Genomic DNA, 24,600 nt, shown 5'->3' on the forward strand with positions numbered 1-24,600 from the left:
GGAAATGTAAGGGAGTACATTTTAGAGATGTTCCATATTGCTTCAAGACTTAAGGCACTTAAGATTGAGCTTTCTGAGGAATTGCTTGTTCTTATGGTTTTGGTATCACTTCCTACACAGTTTAATCAATTTAAAGTTAGTTATAACTGTCAAAAGGAGAAATGGACCCTGTTCAGTCCAATTTTGGCCTTGGCCAAATCAAAGCCCAAACCAATCCAAAACCCAGACTTAAAACCCCAAACCCATTTAAACCCAATTACAAAGCAAGGCCCAATTTTAGCTTAACCCTAGCCCAATACATTTATCAGAAAACAAAACAAAAAACCCTAAATTAATCTAAGCTACTGCTAGCCTTCTGACAACGCCATGCTCCACCATTAGAGTCACTTGTTCTGCCACCGCCACTTGCACCTGCAAGGATTTAAAGAAGAAGAGATAGCAAACAATAAAATAATCATGTAAAAATGGCTATAAAAGCCATAAAAAATCCTTTGTAATCTCACTGGACATTCATTGAATACAAAAAAAGGGTTTCAAGTACATTAATAAAACAATAGCGAAGCAGAGCGAAAAAAAAAGTCTGAAAGGTGCAATTTTTTTTTTCGTTTTAAAATAACTGTTTATATTCATTTTTTTATTTTCTTTTTGTTTCCCTTTTTTTTTAAAAAAAAAAGAGACTATGTATATATCCTAAATATAAAAATAAAAAAATATAAAAAATACCCTTTTTTTTGAAGTTTCGTGGTGGCCGGCGACGGTGGCCGACGGCGACACCACAACGGCCCGTTCGCCGGATTCTGGCTCTGGCCAAAGAGAAATAGGAGAGGGGAGGGAGTTTTTTTTTTAAAGCAGGAGAAAATGAATTTTTTTTGGAAAACTTTTGACTTAAATAGCAAAGAAAAACGACGTCGTTTTGGCTTAAGCTCACAAGCCTCAAAACGACGTCGTTTTGCCTCATGACCCGCGCATTGACCTACTTCCAAGATCCGCGTGTTTTCCACAAAGGGGATATTTATGCATTTAGCCCTTCCGCTTTTTTTTTGTTTTGCAATCAGGTTTTCACTCTTTTGATTTTTCCCTGAAATTTTGTTTTGTTTTCAATTAGGCCCACCCTGATGCTGTGCGTTTTGAAGGGAGGGGTTATTGCCCATTTTAGTCCCTCCTGGTTATTTGCGCATGCAATTTAGTCCTTTTCTCTCTTATTTACTTTGGATTTGCCCCAAAACTTTTGTTTCAAGTTCGATTTAATCCCTTTTAGTCATTTTTGCTATTTTATTATCCAAAATTATTATTATTATTATTATTATTATTATTATTATTATTATTACTATAATATTTGCTGCTATTATTAGTATTATTACTTTTATTACTACCACTATTATCATTATATTTTTATGTTTTATTCCTTTTCTATTATTATTTATTATTTTTATATTATTATTATTATTATTAGATTATTATTTTCTTATTAATGCATTATTATTTTCTACTTTATTATTATTAGTATTATCATTACTATTTTCCTTTTTACCATTATCACTATTAACATCTTGTTTTTGTTTTTATGATTCTTAATAATGTATTGATATTTTTGTTATTTTTCTATTTTATTTTTGCATCTTTATTATTAATAATAGATCATTATTATTTGTAAACTATTATCATTTTCTTTTATTTTCATAAATTATTATTATTATCATTATTATTGTTGGTATTATTATTATCATTATTGTGTTTACTATTATCCTCTTTTACTCTTGTATTTATTAGTATTGTTAATATTAATATTTTTAATGTTATTATTATTATAAGTATTATTATTATTTTCAACTATTTCATGTATATACTATTAGGTTTCTTTTTATTTTATTTCTATCATTTTTATCTATTTATTATGTAATTTTACCCATCCTTTTCTACATTGCCTGCTTGGTTTTACTTCTTTATTTCTATTCTTATTATTGTCATTTACACTACATATTTATTATTATCTCGCTATGCTTGTTAATATCGTAATTTATTTTTTTATAAATTTATGTTAAATTAACTTTACACTACAAAAATAATTCTTTCAAAAAAAGCAATATTCCGTATTTAGAAATTCAAGAAAATCGTGCCCTAACTTACTGGGTTTCGATTTTTCTCATTTAATCTAAATAATAGAATATTCTTTTAAAATCGCAATACGAGTTTTGAATAAAATGCTTATTCTCGGAGATACGAGGTGTTGTGCCCTAACTTACTGGATATGACATCTTGTTACCTTGAGATAAGATTTTTTGCAAATAAAGGCAATATTCGGTGTTTGAGAATTCGAGAAAACGTGCCCTAACTTACTAGGTTTTGATTTTTCTCGTTTACCCTAAATGACTGAATATCCTTTTAAAAAAGGGGTTAAAATACATGATTTTTAAATAAAAGGCAAGCTAATTCTTGAAGGCTCAAGAAGTCGTGTCCTAACTTACTGGATGTGACATTTTATTACTTCGAGATGAGAAGGTCTTTAACATCCGTTTCAATTTATTCAATCATTAACGTTAACACAAAGAGGAATCGTATTTTAAATTCTTTCAAGTTTTCAAATCTTTAACACTAAGACACTGATTAATCAACTAGGTACCAATTTTGGGCGTATCGAGGGTGCTAATCCTTCATTGTGCATAACCGACTCCCAAACCCGTCTTTCTAATTTTCATAGACCAAAATCGTTGTTTTGATAAATCAAACTGATTATTAAAAATAACCACTTTTCGAGGTGACCCGATCATACCTCAGTAAAAAGGATTGGTGACGACTCCCATTTTTTTATTTTCATTTTGTAAAATCAAAGTTGATCCCCGTTTTCAAAAAAAAATGGTTCGACAAACCCAAAATGAGTTCATTTCTCATTGTGTGCAAGAGAAAGAAAGGTTGAAGCGTGATAAGTTTGAAAGTGCTCATTTGGCCAATGTCCCTAAAGATAAGGGCAAGAAAAGAAAATATTAGAATGAAGTTGTTAAGGGTCCAGCTCAAAAGAAACAACAACAAGCTACAGAGAGTTGTTTCTTTTATAACAAATATGGATACGTAAAGAAAGATTGTACCAATTATCATGCTTGGCGTGCAAAGAAAGGTATAATTCTTAATTTAGTCTGTTCTGAGATTAATTTAGCTTCAGTACCTAGAAACACTTGGTGGATAGATTCTGGTGCTAAGATTCTGGTGCTATTAATAACATAAGTGTTTCTATGCAGGGTTGCCTGAGTTACCAAGAGCCAAGTGATGGTGAAAGACACATCTTTATGGGCATGAAAAATCGGTAGAAGTGGAAGCGATTGGGCATTTTAGGTTGTTATTAGGAACTGATTTTTATTTGGATTTAAAAGACACTTTTATTGTACTGCCATTTAGACGAAATTTAGTTTTTGTTTCTTCGTTGGACAAATTTGGATATTATTGTTCATTTGGAAACAATCAATTTAATTTGTCTTTAAATTCAAATGTTATTGGAACTGGTTATTTAAATACTTATGACAACCTTTATTTGCTAGAAACAGTTGCATCCTATAATGAAACCTTATATGTGGAATCACGTGGTATTAAACGCAAATTAAATAAGGAAAATTCAGCATCATTATGGCATAAGCGCTTAGGTCATATCTCAAAAGTTAGAATTGAACGCCTTGTGTCTGATGATATTTTAGAGTCCATTGACTTCACAGACTTTAATGTCTGTGGCGATTGCATTAAGGGAAAATAGACCAAAACCAAGAGATTGGGTGCCAATAGATCTTCAAACGTCTTAGAATTAATTCATATAGATATTTTTGGGTTATTCCCTACAGCATCCTAGAATAGTCAGTAATATTTCATAACATTCATAGACGATTACTCACGTTATGGGCACCTATATCTCATTCATGAGAAATCTCAGTCTTTGGACATGTTCAAAGCTTATAAAGCTGAAGTTGAGAATCAACTCAACGAAAGGATTAAAAATGTCAGATCTGATCATGGTGGTGAGTACTATGGTAGATATGATAGCTCAGGTGAACAATGTCTAGGACCATTTGCAAAATTCCTAGAGGAATGCGGCATTGTCCTACAGTATATAATGCCAGGATCACCTAATATGAATGGAGTAGCTGAAAGACGAAATAGAACTCTTAAGGATATGGTAAGGAGCATGATTGTTCATTCTACCTTACCTAAGTCCCTCCGAGGAGAAACATTAAAAACAATAGCTTACATTCTGAATAGAATACCCAATAAAGTAGTTGCAAAAACACCTTATGAGCTTTGGACAGGTCAAAGGCCTAGTCTAAAGCACTTTTACATTTGGGGATGTTCAGCTAAGGTAAGGCCTTATAAGCCACATGAAAAGAAATTAGACTCTAAAACAGTAAACAGTTACTTTATTGGTTATTCTGAGCGATCTAGGGGTTATAAATTTTATGATCCCATAATAAGGAATATTTTTGAGATGAGAATTGCAACATTTTTTGAGGATGCTGAGTTTAGGGGGAGAAATAAGGTTAGAGGCATTGCTTTTGAGGAGGAATTGGATTCTAACTCAATTCCTACTATCACTTTTGATGATGTTCAGGTTCTTATACCTATCATTGATCAAGAAGTGAATCCAAAACCCCTACAAGACAATGTTAAACAACTCCCAGTTCAAAATAAGTTAACTATTCCAGAAGAACAAACTCAACAACCTCAAGAACAAGTGCCATTAAGGAAGTCCACAAGATAAATGAGAAATGCTATTCCAGATGATTATATTGTATTTCTCCAAGAACATGAGGATGATAATGGAATGATGGAAGATGATACAATCAACTTTCATCAAGCCATGAAAATTTCTAATTCTCAAAAGTGGAGTGATGCCATGAAAGATGAATATAAATCTATGCAAGACAATAAAGTTTGGGAACTTGTCCCATTACCTGAAGGTGCAAAACCATTTGGTTGTAAATGGATATTCAAAACCAAAAGGAATGCAAATGGTAATGTGGAGAAGTATAAGGCGCGTCCTGTAGCTAAAGGATATACTCAAAAAGAAGGTATTAATTTTACAGAGACTTTCTCTTCAGTTTCATCGAAAGACTCCTTCAGGATAATCATGGCGCTTGTTGCTCATTTTGATCTTGAGTTACATCAGATGGATGTTAAGACTGCGTTTCTTAATGGCGATATTGAAAAAACAATTTATATGGTGCAACCAGAAAATTTTGAGTCTGAAGACTCAAAGAATATGGTTTGCAAATTGACAAAATCCATTTATAGACTCAAACAAGCTTCCCGTCAATGGTATCACAAGTTTCATCAAATAAATGTTTAGTTCAGTTTTGAGATGAATATTGTTGATGATTGTGCATATCACAAATTCAATATAAATAAGTACATATTTCTGGTTTTATATGTTGATGACATTTTGCTTGCCACTAATGATATAGGCTTATTGCATGAAACTAAGAGATTTTGTAACGCCCCAATTTTCGGGAATTCTGTGAATGTTGGCAAAATTTCATGCTTTAATTTTGTCATTTGTGAGTGAAATTATGAAATAGGACCTATATGAAAATGTTTGAAAATGCTATAGGCTAAATTGAAGTGGCCAAATAAATAGGAGTGCAAAATAGGAGAATTTGCATGACAAACCTCCCATTTTACATGAAGTGGCCAGCCATCATGTTGTTGTAGACAAAATGTGCACTTGATATCCATAATTTATGGTACAAATTGATAATAGGTTAGGTAAATGTTCCATGATAATGGGTTAGGTAAATGTTTCATGATGATGGGTTAGGTAAATATTTCATGATAAGAATTTCATGTCTTTTGTATTAAAGAATTAAATGGATGAAATATGAAGTTTTATTAAAAGAAAAAGGGGTGAAAAGAACAAAGTTTTGTCCATCTTTGTTCATCATAGCTGAAAGTTAGAGAAGAGAAAGGAGAGGAGAAAGCTCTTGAGTATTCAGTCATTAGGAGGAGGAAAATTGAAGGTAAGTTCTTGGTACCTTGCTTCTACTTTGAGGTTCATGAGTTCTTCTTGATTCTACCTTAACTCTTGAAGTGTATTTTGATTTTTAGTTGTGTTGTGAGCATTTAGTCATTAATTAAAATGAAGGAAATGGTTGTTGCTTCATGTTCTTTTGATGAAAAATGGAAGATAGGTGAAGTTGAGCCAAACAAATGAGCATGCATGTGCCTTAGATGTTAAAGGGAAAAATCAGCTAACATGTTGTGCTTTAAAATGATGAAATGGAGATTGTACTTAAGTAAAATCATAGATATGTGATGATTGATTGGTGATATACATGTTTAAATAACAAGCATGCAAGTTAGGTGTGAAAGAGTGATTTGGTAATAAATCTGCTTGGGACAACAGCAGTAACGTGATTTTAGAAAATCACCATAAATTGTGAGAGATGAATTAGAAGCTGAATAAATTATGTAATTAAATCTTAATGAGTCTAGTTTCAAATGAAATAAACTAGAACATATTTTGAATTCTGTACAATGAGAAATTTGATTTGTAATGAAGAGTGGTCAGATTAGTCAAACAGTGAAACATGGAAAACTTTAAGAAAAATCTGGTACTGATTGGCCTTCCAAAAATTCTAAAAATTTTATGGATAGAAGATATATGAGTCTATTTTCAGGGAAAATTAACGACACTTGATTTGGAGTTTCGTAGCTCCAGTTATAAATGATTTAGTGACTGTTGCTCAGGAAGACAGCTTGTAGTGAAATTATGATTATGTGGTAAACATTGACAAAAAATTGTTAATGAGTTGCTTATTGATTTCTTATAAGCTTACTATGATCTGTAGGTGTGGTTGGCCGAATATTGTAAGGGGTTAATACGTAGTTTGTATTTGAATAATTAGATTAACGTGTTAGTAATCCAATTGTAGGCGGTTCGTGTGTGGATCTCGTCAGCATATCGTCGCAAACAAGTGTGTAACTAACACCCTTTTTCTTAGTCTAGATCGGCAAAAGCCGAAAAGCCGAAATGTCGAAAACCGGTATTTTGTAGATTTGCGAGTGTGCGAATGCTTGTGAAGTAAATCGATTAATGTTTTTGGTAAGCTGCAATGTTTGGACTGCAAAGTGCATGATTTCTGTGCCTTCGATATTTTTGGGCTTAATAGGCCAAAATTGGAATGATGGGCCAACGGGCCCAATTCGGTAAGAACCCTCGACACGTGATTCTGTTAGTACGTGAAAAGTAAGAATATGCATGAAAAACCCTAAAAGTAGCTAAATTACTATAATACCCCTATGAATGGAAAATTACTGTTATACCCCTAGGTGCAAAATTACCAAAATACCCCTAGGGTTAAATTGACCTAAATGCATGTTTGACTGTTGTTATTTACTGCATGCCATGTTGTTATTATCGATGCATGGGATTGGGATATTGACAGAGGAAGTCTGAAAGTGGCTTGTCCACGTCTTGGAGGCTTTGCCTCAATTCTTTGATAATCGAGCGTGAAAGGTCAAGCTGTGGAGTGTTAAGTTTGGGTGGGTTGAGCTATTCCCACATGGAGTGTAGGGTGGTGCAGGTGGAGTGTAGTGGTTGGTGGGTTGAGTAGTCTTCCCAAATGGGCTTGCATATGTTATTGATGTTGCATGTATTTTGAAATGGGCCTATGGGCCATACTGTTATCTGAATAAGGGGCTAAGGCCCAGTTTATTGTAATCTGAAAAGGGCTCTGGCCCAGTACCACTGTTACCTGAATGGGCTTAGGCCCAATGGGCTTGAGCTGACTTGGGCTTTGAATGGGTTTTCCTTACACACTGAGTTTCCCCAAACTCACCCTTTTTATTTTCATCCACGCAGGAAATCCCCAACCATAGTGGGCTTGGAGCTACGAGGGAATTCGGAGTGGCCACCCGTTCTGAAAGTTTGATTTTCTTCTGGTGAACTGGACATCCTTTTATTTACGTTTGAAGTTTTGGGTTTTTAAATGTAATAAGGCCGCTTAATTATTTTTAATGGTTTTAATAAGTATTACTAAGATAGGTATTACTTATTTTAACTGTTGAAATTGGATAGCTTTAGGGCGCGTTTTCAAAAACAACAGTTGATTTCAAAATAACACGACAACAAGCAAAGCTTCCGCAATGAAAGTATTTTCCAAAATTAATCACTTTTCCTAAAAATGACTTAATCAAATCAGTTTCCTAGAAATATCCATGACGTTAAGGTGTGGCAATGGCGGTATGTATGTCTAGGATTGGATCCGAAGGGAGCTTGGTACTTAAGTAGTCCGATGGACTCACCACCTCTTTTTCGATTTTCTACCTGGTGCACAGCTTCCATTCACTTTAACCTATAATGAAATTATCTTTTAAAACACTAAGTAGGTTTTTCTGGATCAACAATATAAAATGTTTTTAACGTTTCAATGTGGCATGTCGGATCCAGCCATAACGTCTGGGCCGGGTTTGGGGTGCTACATTTAGTTGTATCAGAGCCTAGGTTGCAACAACTCGGCTGTGGAATAGGTTTACAAAAACAAAGATTTTCAAAAATAAAAATTTTATAAAGATTGCGAAAATCTCGGTTTTCAAAATTTAGATCTTTTGAAGGTGGCACCCGAATCTCCGGCTTAAGTCTGTAAGTATTATTCTGAATTTTTCTGAATATTTTCCTGAATTATCTGTCTGTAATGAAACCCTATTAGGATACTCTAGATAGGATGATACTGAAACCATAGGAAAATTTGATAAGAGACTGAAACTGTAGCTAGACTTGATTCTGCGTAAACAAACTCGAACTCTTATGCGATTCATAAAACATCTGTAATAAACACTTGGAATATTAATTGATGCATAAAATTAAGTAATCAAGATAATACGATATGAGTACAAGAGGTGTGGGCGGAGCCGAGGAAGTGCTCGGCGAGATCTTCGTCTTCAAGACATATGCTTGCGGTGGATGCACCGGTACCACCGGCAATGAGGTAGAGTCTCATGATCATGGTGTCGAGGATGATGCCCTATCACGAGCAATGCTTCATGTTCTGGAAAGGGTTGCCGGAGTAAGTTCGGGCAACGAAATTTAGGGATCTATTTCTGAATGACTTCGGGACTAATGGAACGAAGATCTTTAAGGGCGTGTCTGGTATAGCCCCGAATATAGCGGAATATTGGTTGGAGGCCACAGAACGGATTATGAACGACTTGGACTGCTCTGAGGAGATTGTGATTGGGGTATCTGTACTAAGTCCTTTGGGTCACTCGGTTAGGGTAGACAAACTGTATAGGGATGTATCCTTAGAAACTCAAGGTAAGATTTTTCCTGGAGATCTGATGGAGTTACCGTTCGGAGAGTTTGATCTCATTTTGGGAATAGGCGGCTTGTTAAGCATAAAGCGACTCGGATTGTCTGCTAAACGAATGGTGTTAAGGACCACAAAGGATGATGAGGTTATGGTGATAGGTGAGCGAAGGGATTATTTGTCCAATGTGGTGTCGGTATTAAGAGCTGAAAAGTGGATTCAGAAAGGTTGTGAGGTCTATTTGGCATTTGTAAGTCAGTCAGAAAAGGAGGGACTGACAGTGGATAAAGTTAGGACTGTAAAGGAGTTCCAAGATGTTTTTCCGGATGAGCTTCCAGGATTGCCTCCGAATCGAGAAGTTGAGTTTGGAATAGACTTGTTGCCTGGAATGGCGCCTGTGTCTATCGCACCGTATAAGATGGCACCGAAGGAGTTAGTAGAGTTAAATGCTCAAATTCAAGAGTTGTTGGATAGGGGCTTTATTAGGCCAAGTGTGTCTTCATGAGGAGCACCAGTGCTATTCGTGAAAAAGAAGGATGGTACGATGCGGATGTGTATTGATTATCGCTAGTTGAACAAACTGACGATTAAGAATAAGTATCCACTGCCAAAGATTGACGATCTATTCGACCAGCTTAGAGGAGCTTCTGTATTTTCCAAGATCGACCTTCGATCTGGATATCATTAGTTAAGGGTCAAGGATGCAGATATCCAAAAGACGACATTCAGGACTCGGTATGGCCATTACGAGTTTCTGGTTATGCCATTTGGACTAACGAACGCTCCTGCAGTGTTTATGGATCTGATGAATCATGTGTTCCAATCATTTTTGGATCAGTTCGTGGTCGTCTTTATTGACGATATCCTGGTATATTCTGAAATTGAAACGAAACATGATGAGCTTCTCCGTATAGTGCTGTAAGTATTAAGGGAGAAGGAACTCTTTGTGAAGTTCAGCAAGTGTGAATTTTGGTTGAGGGAGGTAACCTTCTTAGGACATGTGGTTTCTACTGAAGAAATTAGAGTGGATCCTAGAAAAGTTGAGGCAGTTCTGGGATGGAAGCCACCAAAATCAGTATCGAAAATTCGAAGTTTTCTGGGTTTGGCAGGCTATTACGAAGGTTCGTAAAAGGATTTTCTCGATTCTTCGCACCATTGATGGCTGTTAAGAAAGAAAAGGGTAGCATTTATGCGGGTGAGAGTCAACAAAAAGCTTTTGACCATTTGAAAAGGTATTGGTGAAGCACCGGTGTTGATTCAATCGAGTGCAGGAAGGGCTTCACTGTGTACAAGGATGCGTCACAGGTAGGGTTAGGATATATACTGATGCAAGAGGGTAAGGTGGTCGCTTATGCTTCTCGGCAGCTTAAGTCTCATGAAGCAAACTACCCTACGCATGACTTAGAGCTAGCAGCAGTGATCTTCACGTTAAAAATCTGGAGACATTACTTATATGGAGAAAAGTGTATCATATACACGGACCATAAGAGCCTAAAGTATCTGTTAACTCAAAAGGAGTTAAACCTTAGGCAACGAAGATGGGTAGAGTTGCTTAAGGATTACGACTGTTCGATTGAGTACCACCCAGGTAAGGCTAACGTGGTGGCTAATGCGTTGAGTCGAAGGGTTGTTTCTGATTTGAGAGCCTTGTTTGCACGTTTGAGTCTGTTTGATGATGGAAGTCTGTTAGCAGAATTGCAAGTGAGGCATATTTGAACTGAACAGATTAAAGAAAAACAGTTGAAGGATAACTTGTTGGTTCTTCGATTTCAGCAAGTTGAGAAGGGTGAGAATGAGGATTTTGGACTGAATACTGAAGGAGTTTTATGCTTCCGAGGAAGAATTTGTGTTCCGAAAGACTCTGACTTGAGACAGTCAATATTGAAAGAAGCTCATAGGGGACTTTGTGCCATGCATCCTGGAGGGAATAAGTTGTATCACGACTTGCGAGAACTGTACTGGTGGCCTGGGCTTAAACAAGAAGTAACGGAGTTCGTGGGGAAATGTCTGACATACCAGCAAGTGAAAGCTGAACATCAATTTCCTTCTGGATTACTGCAACCGGTGAAAATTCCATTGTGGAAGTGGGAGAGAGTCACTATGGACATTGTGAGTGGGCTACCTTTGACACCCACGAAGAAAGATTCTTTTGTGGGTAGTGGTGGATAGGTTAACAAAATCTGCCCATTTCATACCAGTTCGCACTGATTACTCCCTACAAAAGTTGGCTAGGTTGTATGTGGCAGAGATAGTGCGACTACATGGAGTGCCAGTGTCGATTATTTCCGACCAAAACCCTAGGTTTACATCTTGGTTCTGGAAGAAGTTGCAGGAGGCATTGGATACACGTTTGGATTTCAGTACTGCCTTTCACCCACAGACAGATGGACAGTCGGAGAGGGTTATTCAGATTTTGGAGGATATGTTAAGGGGTTGTATCATCGATTTTTGTGGGAGTTGGGAGGACTACTTGCCATTGGCAGAGTTTGCATACAATAACAGCTACCAAGCAAGTATTCAGATGGCTCCATATGGGGCACTTTATGGGCGGAGATGTCGTACGCCTACATGTTGGACGAGTTGGGTGAGCGACAAGTGCTTGGACCGAGTTGGTGGCGGAATCTGAAAGTAAGGTTAAGTTGATAAGAGATCGATTAAAGGTGGCATCTGATAGACAGAAGTCGTATAAGGATCTAAAGCGCAAAGAGATAGAGTTCACAGCTGGGGATATGGTTTCCTTAAAGGTTTCACCTTGGAAGAAGATCTTGAGATTCGGCAAGAAAGGTAAATTGAGTCCGCGGTTTATAGGGCCTTATCGGGTTCTTAGGCGGGTAGGGCGATGGCGTATCGATTAGAGTTACCACGAGTTAGACAGAATCCATGACGTCTTTCATGTGTCTATGTTAAGACGATATTGATCAGATCCCTCACATGTTGTGCCAGTGGAGGAGATTGAAGTAAGGACTGATTTGACCTTTGAGGAAGAACCCATACAAATTTTAGATCGAGAGGTTAAAGTTTTAAGAAGGAAGTCGGTTCTGTTGGTAAAAGTACTATGGCGTAATCATGGAAGGGAAGAAGCTACTTGGGAATCAGAAGAGACTATGCGTCAACAATACCCTCAACTATTTGGATTAGGTAAATTTCGAGGCCGAAATTTCTTTAAGGGAGGTAGAGTTGTAACGCCTCAATTTTCGGGAATTCTGTGAATGTTGGCAAAATTTCATGCTTTAATTTTGTCATTTGTGAGTGAAATTATGAAATAGGACCTATGTGAAAATGTTTGAAAATGCTATAGGCTAAATTGAAGTGGCCAAATAAATAGGAGTGCAAAATAGGAGGATGTGCATGACAAACCTCCCATTTTACATGAAGTGGCCAGCCATCATGTTGTTGTAGACAAAATGTGCACTTGATATCCATAATTTATGGTAAAAATTGATACAAATTGATAATAGGTTAGGTAAATGTTCCATGATAATGGGTTAGGTAAATGTTTCATGATGATGGGTTAGGTAAAAGTTTCATGATAAGAATTTCATGTCTTTTGTATTAAAGAATTAAATGGATGAAATATGAAGTTTTATTAAAAGAAAAAGGGGTGAAAAGAACAAAGTTTTGTCCATCTTTGTTCATCATAGCTGAAAGTTAGAGAAGAGAAAGGAGAGGAGAAAGCTCTTGAGTATTCGGTCATTAGGAGGAGGAAAATTAAAGGTAAGTTCTTGGTACCTTACTTCTATTTTGAGGTTCATGAGTTCTTCTTGATTCTACCTTAACTCTTGAAGTATATGTTAATTTTTAGTTGTGTTGTGAGCATTTAGTCATGAATTAAAGTGAAGGAAATGGTTGTTGTTTCATGTTCTTTTGTTGAAAAATGGAAGATAGGTGAAGTTGAGCCAAACAAATGAGCATGCATGTGCCTTAGATGTTAAAGGGAAAAATCAGCTAACATGTTGTGCTTTAAAATGATAAAATGGAGATTATACTTAAGTAAAATCATAGATATGTGATGATTGATTGGTGATATACATGTTTAAATAACAAGCATGCAAGTTAGGTGTGAAAGAGTGATTTGGTAATAAATCTGCTTGGGACTGCAGCAGTAACGTGAATTTGGAAAATCACCATAAATTGTGGGAGATGAATTAGAAGCTGAATAAATTATATAATTAAATCTTAATGAGTCTAGTTTCAAATGAAATAAACTAGAACATATTTTGAATTCTGTACAATGAGAAATTTGACTTGTAATGAAGAGTGGTTAGATTAGTCAAACAGTGAAACATGGGAAACTTTAAGAAAATTCTGGTATTGATTGGCCATACCAAAAATTCTGAAAAATTTTATGTATAGAAGATATATGAGTCTATTTTCAGGGAAAATTAACAGCACTTGATTTGGAGTTTCGTAGCTCCAGTTATAAATGATTTAGTGACTGTTGCTCAGGAAGACAACTTGTAGTGAAATTATGATTATGTGGTAAACCTTGACAAAAATTTGTTAATGAGTTGCTTATTGATTTCTTATAAGCTTACTATGATCTGTAGTTGTGGTTGGCCAAATATCGTAAGGGGTTAATACGTAGTTTGTATTTGAATAGTTAGATTAACGTGTTAGTAATCCAATTGTAGGCGGTTCGTGTATGGATCTCAAATCGATATAAATCATAAACAGTGTGTAACTAACACCCTCTTTCTTAGTCTAGATCGGCAAAAGTTTGAAAAGCGAAATACCAAAACCGTATTTTGTAGATTTGAGTGTGCAAATGCTTGTGAGGTAAATCGATTAATGTTTTTGGTAAGCTGCAATGTTTGGACCGCAAAGTGCATGATTTACGTGCCTCGATATTTTTGGGCATAATGGGCCAAAATTGGAATGATGGGCCAACGGGCCCAATTCGGTAAGAACCCTCGATGCGTGATTACATTAGTACGTGAAAAGTAAGAATATGCATGAAAAACCCAAAAGCAGCTAAATTACTATAATACCCTATGTATGGAAAATTACTATTATACCCCTAGGTGCAAAATTACCGAAATACCCCTAGGGTTAAATTAATTGACCTAAATGCATGTTTGACTGTTGTTATTTACTGCATGCCATGTTGTTATTATCGATGCATGGGATTGGGATATTGACGGAGGAAGTCTTGAAAGTGGCTTGTCCACGTCTTGGAGGCTTTGCCTCAATTCTTTCGATAACTGAGCAGACAAGGTCGCAAGCTGTGGAGTGTTAAATTTGGGTGGGTTGAGCTATTCCCACATGGAGTGTAGGGTTGGTATGGGTGGAGTGTAGTGGTTGGTGGGTTGAGTAGTCTCCCAAATGGGCTTGCATATGTTATTGATGTTGCATGTATTTTGAAATGGGCCTATGGGCCATCTTGTTATCTGAATAAGGGCTAAGACCCGGTTTATTGTAATCTGAAAGGGCTCGGCCCAGTACCACTATTACTGAATGGGCTTAGGCCCAATGGGCTTGAGTGACTTGGGCTTTGAATGGGTTTTCCTTACACATTGAGTTTCCCCAAACTCACCTTTTATTTTCATCCACGCAAGAAATCCCCAACCATAGTGGGCTTGGGCTGCGAGGGAATTTGGAGTGGCCACCGCTCGAAAGTTTGATTTTCTTACGGTGAACTGGACATCCTTTTCTTTACGTTTGAAGTTTTGGGTTTTAAATGTAATAAGGCCGCTTAATTATTTTAATGGTTTTAATATGTATTACTAAGATAGGTTTACTTATTTTAACTGTTGAAATTGGATAGCTTTAGGCGCGTTTTCAAAATAACAGTTGATTTCAAAATAACACGACAACAAGCAAAGCTTCCGCAATGAAAGTATTTTCAAAATTAATCACTTTTCCTAAAATGACTTAATCAAATCGGTTTCAAGAAATATCCATGACGTTAAGGTGTGGCAATGGCGGTATGTATGTCTAGGATTGGATCCGAGAGGAGCTTGGTATAGCGGTCAGATGGACTCACCACCTCTTTTCCTGGTTTCCTACGGTGCACGACTTCCATTCACTTTAACCTATAATGAAATTATCTTTTAAAACACTAAGTAGGTTTTTCTGGATCAACAATATAAAATGTTTTTAACGTTTCGATGTAGCATGTCGGATCCAGCCATAATGTCTGGGCCGGGTTTGGGGTGCTACAGATTTTTATCTAAGCATTTTGAGATGAAAGATCTTGGGCACGCCTCTTTTGTTTTAGGAATTCAGGTACATCGAGATCGATCTTGAGGTATTCTTGGATTATCACAAAAGAGCTATATCGATAAAGTACTCAAAAGGTTTGGCATTCAGAGTTGTAGACTAGGTGACACTTCTGTCGCTAAAGGAGACAAATTTAGTCTTACTTAATGCCCTAAAAGTAACTTTGAAATTTAAGAAATGCAAAATATTCCCTATGCATCAGCTGTTGGGAGTTTAATGTATGCTCAAGTTTGTACGCGTCTGGACATTGCGTACATTGTTGGGATGTTAAACAGATATTTAAGAAACCTTGGTATAGACCATTGGATAGCAGCCAAAAAGGTTATGAGATATCTTCAGAGAACAAAAGATCACATGCTTACTTATAAGAAATCAGATCTTTTGGAGGTCATAGGGTATTCTGATTCTGATTTTACTGGATGCCAAGATAGTAGGAAATCTACATCAGGCTATATTTACCTGCAAGCTAGAGAAGCTATATCTTGAAAAAGTGTCAAACAGACACTTGTAGCTTCGTCAACTATGGCAGCAGAATTTGTAGCATGCTATGAGGCATCAAACCATGGAATATGGTTGCAGAACTTTGTCATAGAGTTGCACATTTTAGAGAATGTAGCAAAACCACTCTAGTTATTTTATGACAATAAGTCAGCAGTGCTGTATTCAAATAACAACAAGAGTTCATCTAAGTCAAAGCATATTGACATAAAGTTCCTAGTTGTAAAAGAAAAAGTGCAAAATGGTCAAATATCCATAGAGCACATTGGGACAAACTCCATGATAGCGGATCACCACCCAAGGTCTTTCATGAGCATACTGTTCATATGGGTGTTACATTGTTTGATGATATCATGATTTGTGGGAGTTTATATTTTATTTGTTTTATGTTTGTTTTCAGACATTTATGTATTTTGTTATTTTTTGATAAAAAATAAAGTATTCAGTTTTATTCATTATGTTTATTATTTTGGTACTGACCTCACTTAAGTTTAAAGAGGACTAGTTGGAAATAGACATGTTTAGATCATATTGCACGTAATTTCCATGCTACATATCCATACTTGATCTATGTCATTTGGTTGTGTTAATATACGTGATCATGGATAAATTTAGTTATGATATATGTAATGAAAGTCGCATTGGTTCTATGTTAACATAATTAATGGACGAGATTGTTTGGAATACCTTTTGGATATAATAGTAAAATTTTGAGCTCATAAGGTTATATAATGACATGTAATTATAGAGTAATTAGTATATATATGTGGTCCCACTAGGACATTGTTGGAAAATATAGACATCACATATATAATAAGGGTAATTACATGATATTATTTACTATCATGATAGGTTAGTCCAAATTAAAAGTGATCTAATTTGGTTAAAATTTTATTGGGCTTTAATTATTAAATAAAGTATGGGCCAAATATGTGTAGATACTCTAGTAATTGAATTCTAATCAAATTCTGATTAATGATGGGCTAATTAGAATTTGATTAGAACTAATATGCCAAGGTTATAAATGTTAGGGTTATGGTCCCCAAATTATACCCAATATATCTTTTCTAATATCCCATCATTAGGAAAGAGAGAGCAGATATTCTCTGAATTTCTTATATGCTAATTTGGAAGATCAAATCCCCGAGTTCCGGTAAAATTTCAAGAAATTCATGGATTTAGGTACGCTTCTACATCTAGTTTTGTTCTTGATTTATTCTTGATGATTTGACATGATAGATCCTGGTTTATTAAGTTTTATTTCAGATTTATTTTACAAATCTAACATTTTCATCTATTTGGTTCACCACTTCCCGATAATAGTCTATATTCCAAAGTGTTCGAATTAGGACTTGGAGAACATCCAGTCTGTTGTTTTCTACAGCAATATACAAAGCATTGCGATTCTCAATTGTAACATCTTGTATACATTGAGGACAAATCTCTAAAATTCTATGTGCAAGGGATTCTTACCGTTCTTTCCTTTGATACGAACAAGATCTTTATCCTTTTCCAAGAAACATAGAGCCATCTCTTTATGCCCCTGTTTAACTGCAATGTGAAGTGGGTTCAAGCCCTGTTGGTTTAGTTTCCTAGTAAATGTTGGCTTTAAGTTCATCATTTCCATTTCAAACCTAATGCATCCTTCCTCTGCAGCAATGTGTAAAGGAGTGTCGACAAACTCCACCTCATCAAAGTGCCTCAAAACATTTCCATCTCTTTGAATTAAATTGTACAAATCAGTAACATTTCCTGTACGAGCTGCTGTTCTCAAACTTTCATCCATGTGAGGTGGAAGAACCAATTGACAAAAGAAAATCTGAAAGAGCTTAAGTCCACTTACAATGTTTACTAGAATGAGTGAAGACTAAGGTGGTCTGTGAAATGAAGTAGGTCTTTCACATGTTCATACTCCAAAGTTTAAAATAGGAAACATTTATCACGAATTGTCTGCAGCATTGTTTATAAAGAAAGCAGAAAAAGGAATCTTTCAAGTCCGCGTGGTTACTATTTTAAAGAAAGTTACATTTGTCCAAATTTTAATTGATATTCGTACCCAGTAGGCTTTTTTGATGAATCAACCCATTTTGTACAAATATCATATCACGTGTATTGGATAACTCTCGTGACACCATTTTATTTTATACCTTATATCATAATGATTTTTTATCACCGAATGAATTTTAAAAAAAATTAAGAGAATATCAATTTTTTTTAAAATAAATTCAATTAAAAATGTAGCGACGTAAAAATTTTAGCTTAGCTTGGTCGCTAATTGTGGCGATTTATTGAAAAAAAGTTTAAAATTTGATGTTTGATTTTTGAAATAAACAGGGAGTCGCCACCGATCCTTTTTCCTAGCTGTGATCGGACACCTATTAGATCTCTTATTAAAATAAATAAAAGGCTGAGTTTAGGTCAACATTAAAATCCAGAGAAAATTTAGGGTTCGGGAGTCGGTTACGCGCGAGAAAGGTATTAGCACCCTCGCGACGCCCAAAATTGGTATCTTATAAACACGTGTTGTCTTGATTTTCAAAAAACACGAGCTCAATATAAGATTAAATCGTGATCCGTTTGAAAAGATAAGAATTTTCAATCTTTTTGATTTTTTTTTATAAGGATATACCGTTTTAACACAAGTCGATTGATATTCACCCAGCATAGCGATGAAATTGACGACTTGGTGTTAAACCGATATGTTGCCTTATGCCTCGAAATTAATCGGAAAACAGGAATAAGATTTTCGAAATAATGCAAAGCAAATCGATATGAAATAGAAATAAATAAAAGTGCGGTATATATTGAAACAAATAATAAATAGGATAATAATATTAAAAACAATAATCATGCATGCGATATTAAACGTAAATAATGATAATATTAAACATGAAATAAAAACAACGAATATATATACATAATAATAATATTAAAAGTGTGTACATAAGATATATATATAGTAATGGAGTCATAAATATACTATACATAGTATTTGAAATATATATATAAAATAGGAAAAAGACTAACTAATATAGTAAAAACGCATATACATATGTGATATTAAAATGTATATAAAAGAAAATATGCGTGTAAATATATGTACATAAGACCATATAAAAGTATACAACTATGATACTAAAGTATATATATATATACATATTAGAATATTTATTGAAACTAAAACTAATACTAATAATAGCAAAACTAATAAAATAATATAGTACAAAAATATGTAACTAAAAACACTATAATATGAATACGTACATATAATATAATATTAAAATATACATAACATATACATATATAAAACATGTATTAAGATTAATAATAATAAAGATGATATAAAGATATGTGCATGAAATAAAAAACATATAACTAATAAAAAATAAATAAGGAAATATACGATATAAAACGTTATGTATATATATATACATTAGAAGTGATAAATAAAAATATTTATGCGATAAAAATACGTGCGTATATATAGTAATAACGTTAGAAATACTCAATATATAATATTTAAAATATATATACATAATACAAAACATATATAGCGTAGTATTAAAATATAAACACAATATATACATTTTGAAACTAATAATAATATAAAAAACTATTGATAATACTTCACGAATACATACTTATTAAAAATATACGTAATAATATATATATATATAAATATAATATTAAAAGTACGTAACATATAAATATATATATATACACATAGTACAATACATAATATGGGCACATTAGTAGTAGTAATAATAATAATAATAATAATAATAATAATAATAATAATTAATGAAAGTAGAGTAACGAAAAAAGGTAAAAAAGGACGAAATTGAATTAAAAACTAAATTTTGGGGCCAATTTGAAATAAAAACTAAAGAAAAGGAAGAAATTATAACATGCGCGTAACTTGGAGGGGCTAAAAGGGAAATTTTCCCAAGCCTCCAAAACGCACAGCATTGAATGGGACTAAATCGCAAGGCACGAAAAATTATGGGGCCAAATTGAAAATTAAAAATGACTTAATTGCAAAAGAGTGAAAAAGCGGAAGGACCACGCGCATAAATAAACCATTAATAGAAAACACGCGGATCCTTGGCGGGTTTGGATCGGGTCGGGTCGAGTAGGCTCAAAACGACGTCGTTTTAGAGGGCTATATAAGGCCAATTTTTGACAAAAAAAATCATTTTGAAGAGAGAAAGAAAAAAAAAAGAAGGGAGAAAGAAGAGAGAAGGGAGGGGGGAAAGGAAATCCGGCCAGGGGGGCCGGTCATCGGCCGCCGTCCGTCGCCGGCGCCGGCCATGGCCGGCCACCTGTAACGCCCCAATTTTCGGGAATTCTGTGAATGTTTTAAAAATTTCATGCTTTGATTTTGTCATTTGTGATTGAAATTATGAAATAGGACCTATGTGAAAATGTTTGAAAATGCTATAGGCTAAATTGAAGTGGCCAAATAAATAGGAGTGCAAAATAGGAGGATTTGCATGACAAACCTCCCATTTTACATGAAGTGGCCATCCATCATGTTGTTGTAGACAATATGAGCACTTGATATCCATAATTCATGGTACAAATTGATAATGGGTTAGGTAAATGTTCCATGATAATGGATTAGGTAAATATTCCATGATAATGGGTTAGGTAAATGTTCCATGATAATGGTTTAGGTAAATGTTCCATGATGGGCATTTCATGTCTTTTGTATTAAAGAATTAAATGGATGAAATATGAAATTTTATTAAAAGAAAAAAGGGGTGAAAAGAACAAAGTTTTGTCCATCTTTGTTCATCATAGCCTAAAGTTAGAGAAGAGAAAGGAGAGGAGAAAGCTCTTGAATGTTCGGTCACTTGGGGAAGAAAATTGAAGGTAAGTTCATGGTAGTTTGCTTCTATCTTGATGGTCATGAGTTCTTCTTGATTCTACCTTAACTCTTGAAGCATATTTTGGTTTTTAGTTGTGCTGTGAGCATTTGGTCATGAATTAAAATGAAGGAAATGGTTGTTGTTTCATGTTCTTTTGATGAAAAATGGAATATAGGTGAAGTTGAGCCAAACAAATGAGCATGCATGTGCCTTAGATGCTAAGGGGAAAAATCGGCTAACATGTTGTGCCTTAAAATGATGAAATAGAGACTATACTTAAGTAAACTCATAGATATGTGATGATTGATTGGTGATATACATGTTTAAATAACATGCATGCAAGTTATGTGTGAAAGAGTGATTTGGTAATAAATCTGCTTGGGACAGCAACAGTAACGTGAATTTGGAAAATCACCATAAATTGTGAGAGATGAGTTAGAAGGTGAATAAATTATGTAATTAAATCTTAATGAGTCTAGTTTCAAATGAAATAAACAAGAACATATTTTGAATTCTGTACAACGAGAAATTTGATTCGTAATGAAGAGTGGTCAGATTAGTCAAACAGTGAAACATGCGAAACTTTGAGAAAAATCTGGTATTGATTGGCCAAACCAAAAATTCTGAAACTTTTATGGATATAAGATATATGAGTCTATTTTCAGGGAAAATTAACGGAACTTGATTTGGAGTTTCGTAGCTCCAGTTATAAATGATTTAGTGACTATTGCTCAGGAAGATAGCTTGCAGTGAAATTATGATTATGTGGTAAACATTGACAAAAATTTGTTAATGAGTTGCTTATTGATTTCTTATAAGCTTACTATGATCTGTAGGTGTGGTTGGCCGAATATTGTAAGGGGTTAATACGTAGTTCGTGTGTGGATCTCGTCAGCATATCGTCGCAAACAGGTGTGTAACTAACACCCTCTTTCTTAGTCTAGATCGGTAAAAGTCGAAAAGCCGAAATGCCGAAAACCGGTATTTTGTAGATTTGTGAGTGTGCGAATGCTCGTGAGGTAAATCGATTAATGTTTTTGGTAAGCTGCAAAATTTGACCTGAAAGTGCATGATTTACGTGCCTCGATATTTTTAAATGAATGGGCCAAAATCGAATGATGGGCCAACGGGCCCAATTCGTAAGAACCCTCGGTAGTGATTCAGTTAGTACGTGAAAGGTAGGAATATGCATGAAAAACCCTAAAATAGATAAATTACTGAAATACCTTTAAAAGTGAAAAATTTATAGTTTTACCCTAGGAGATAAATTACCGAAATACCTATAGGGTTAAATTGACCTAAATGCATGTTTGACTGTTGTTATTTAGTGCATGCCATGTTGTTATTATCTGATGCATGGGATTGCGATATTGACGGAGGAAGTACTGAAAGTGGCTTGTCCACGTACTGGAGGCTTTGCCTCAATTTATCGTTAATCGAGCAGCAAAGACCTGAATCGTGGAGTGTTGGGTGGGTGGGTTGAGCTATTCCCACATGGAGTGTATGGTGGTACGGTGGAGTGTAGTGGTTGGTGGGTTGAGTAGTCTCCCAAATGGGCTTGCATATGTTTATTGATGTTGCATGTATTTTGAAATGGGCCTATAGGCCATCTCATTATCTAAATAAGGGCTAAGGCCCGTTTATTGTAATCTGAAAAGGGCTCGCCCAAGATCATTGTTACTGAATGGGCTTAGGCCCAATGGGCTTGAGTGACTTGGGCTTTGAATGGGTTTTCCTTACACTGAGTTTCCCCAAACTCACCCCTTTTATTTTCATCCACGCAGAAATCCCCAACCATAGTGGGCTTGGAGTCGGAGGGAATTCGGAGTGGCCACCCGTTCTGAAAGTTTGGTTTTCTTCTGGTGAACTGGACATCCTATTATTTACGTTGAGGTTTGGGCTTTTAAATGTAATAAGGCCACTTAATTATTTTTGATAGTTTTAATATGTGTTACTAAGATAGGTATTACTTATTTTAACTGTTGACATTGGATAGCTTTAGGGCGCGTTTTCAAAAACAACAATTCATGATTTCAAAATAATACGACAACAAGCAAAGCTTCCGCAATGAAAGTATTTTCCAAAATTAATCACTTTTCCTAAAAATGACTTAATCAAAATCGGTTTCCTAGAAATATCCATGACGTTAAGGTGTGGCAATAGCAGTATGCATGTCTAGGATTGGATCCGAAGGGAGCTTGGTACTTAAGCAGTTCGATGGACTCACCACCTCTTTTCCGGTTTCCTACCTGGTGCACAGCTTCCATTCACTTTAACCTATAATGAAATTATCTTTTAAAACACTAAGTTTTTTTCTGGATCAACAATATAAAATGTTTTGAACGCTTTGATGTGGCATGTCGGATCCGGTCATAACGTCTGGGCCGGGTTTGGGGTGTTACACCACCGCCCATGGTGGCCGGAAAAGGTAAATTTTTTTTTTGCTTAATAATATATGTATATATAAAAAAAAGAAAAAAACAAGAGTACATTAGGGTACAATCTCTTGAATCCACAACAGGAAAATAGGGCTTTAGCGGCGTTTGCAATAAAACGCCGCAAAAAACTGAGCAATAGCGGCGTTTTTGGTCTAAACGCCGCTAAAAACTGAGCAATAGCGGCGTTTTGGTCCAAGCGCCGCTAAAATCGAACAATAGCGGCGCTTTTGCAAAACGCCGCTATAGATCGAGTTTTAGCGGCTTTTGAAAACGCCGCTATAGATCGAGTTTTAGCGGCGCTTTGGAAAACGCTATATAGATTGAGTTTTAGCGCTTTTTAAAAACGCATAAAAAAAGTAATTTAGTTTATGGGTTATGGTTTAGTGTTTAGGGCCTAGAGTTTAGGGTTTGAGGTTTGGAGTTTAGAGGTAAATATGGTAAACTACTTAACTTGTGTTTCTTGGATTTTTTATAATATAAATCTAAATAAGATAAATATAAATTATTATTTTAAAAATATATATATCAAAATGGGTTAAATCCCAAAAGTATACATGAACAATGGTTTAGTGTGCAATGGGTTAAATCCCAAAAGCATAAATTATGAACACAATTATTGATATAACATCATTTTATATTTATATATTGCATACATAAATATTTATATTTATTCAATATAAAAATATATTGATGTGTTTATTTTTTAAAATGTGTATGATAATTAAATCAAAATTAAAGTTTCAATTATACATTTAAACCACAATTAGAATTTCACGTCTACAATTACACATTAAATTGAAATTCATATATAATTCTAAGATGTATCTCTATCAAAATTTAGGTGTATACATATAATTAAATATCTAATTATGGTTTAATGGTTGGGGTTAAGGGTTTATGGTTTATGTTTTATGGTTTAAAGTTGAGGGATAGAGGTTATGATATAATGTTTATTATTTTGGGGTTTAGGATTTATGATTTAAGATTTAAGGTTTAATGTCCATGGTTTAAGGGTTTAAGGTTTATGATATAATGTTTATTGTTTTTGGTTTAGAGTTTTTGGTTTGGGGTTTATGATTTAGAGTTTATGGTTTTTTGTTTTACGGTTAGGATCGTATTATTGTTCATGGTTTTAGGGGTTAGGCTATTAAGGTTTAAGGGTTAGGGTTTTTAATAAGATAACAAAAAATCAAATTAATTTTGGGTTTAGGTAAGTAATAAGATTATTTTTTAATTACTTTTATCCCTTGTAATATATATATTTAGGGTTTAGGATATAGGTTCAGGGTTTAGGGT

The 24,600-nt window shown here is 34.8% G+C and overlaps 1 protein-coding gene and 1 long non-coding RNA gene across 2 annotated transcripts in view; both read left to right on the forward strand.

Annotated features, from left to right (window-relative positions):
* Nucleotides 1-5,804: 5,804 nt before the first annotated feature.
* On the forward strand, nt 5,805-8,002 carry LOC128282257 (uncharacterized). The gene is made up of 3 exons (XR_008272477.1): nt 5,805-5,990; nt 6,906-6,947; nt 7,835-8,002. It is a non-coding gene; the product is annotated as an uncharacterized LOC128282257 (long non-coding RNA).
* A 4,811-nt stretch (nt 8,003-12,813) lies between these two features.
* LOC128282255 (uncharacterized) overlaps nt 12,814-24,600 on the forward strand; it is a 41,983-nt gene continuing 30,196 nt past the window's right edge. Inside the window, exon 1 of the transcript XR_008272475.1 lies at nt 12,814-12,992. The gene's annotated coding sequence lies outside the window, so the exon portion shown is untranslated. The remainder of the gene's footprint in view (nt 12,993-24,600) is intronic.

The sequence above is a fragment of the Gossypium arboreum genome, chromosome 10 (assembly GCF_025698485.1).
Source record: "Gossypium arboreum isolate Shixiya-1 chromosome 10, ASM2569848v2, whole genome shotgun sequence".
In the NCBI taxonomy this organism is placed as follows: Eukaryota; Viridiplantae; Streptophyta; class Magnoliopsida; order Malvales; family Malvaceae; genus Gossypium; species Gossypium arboreum.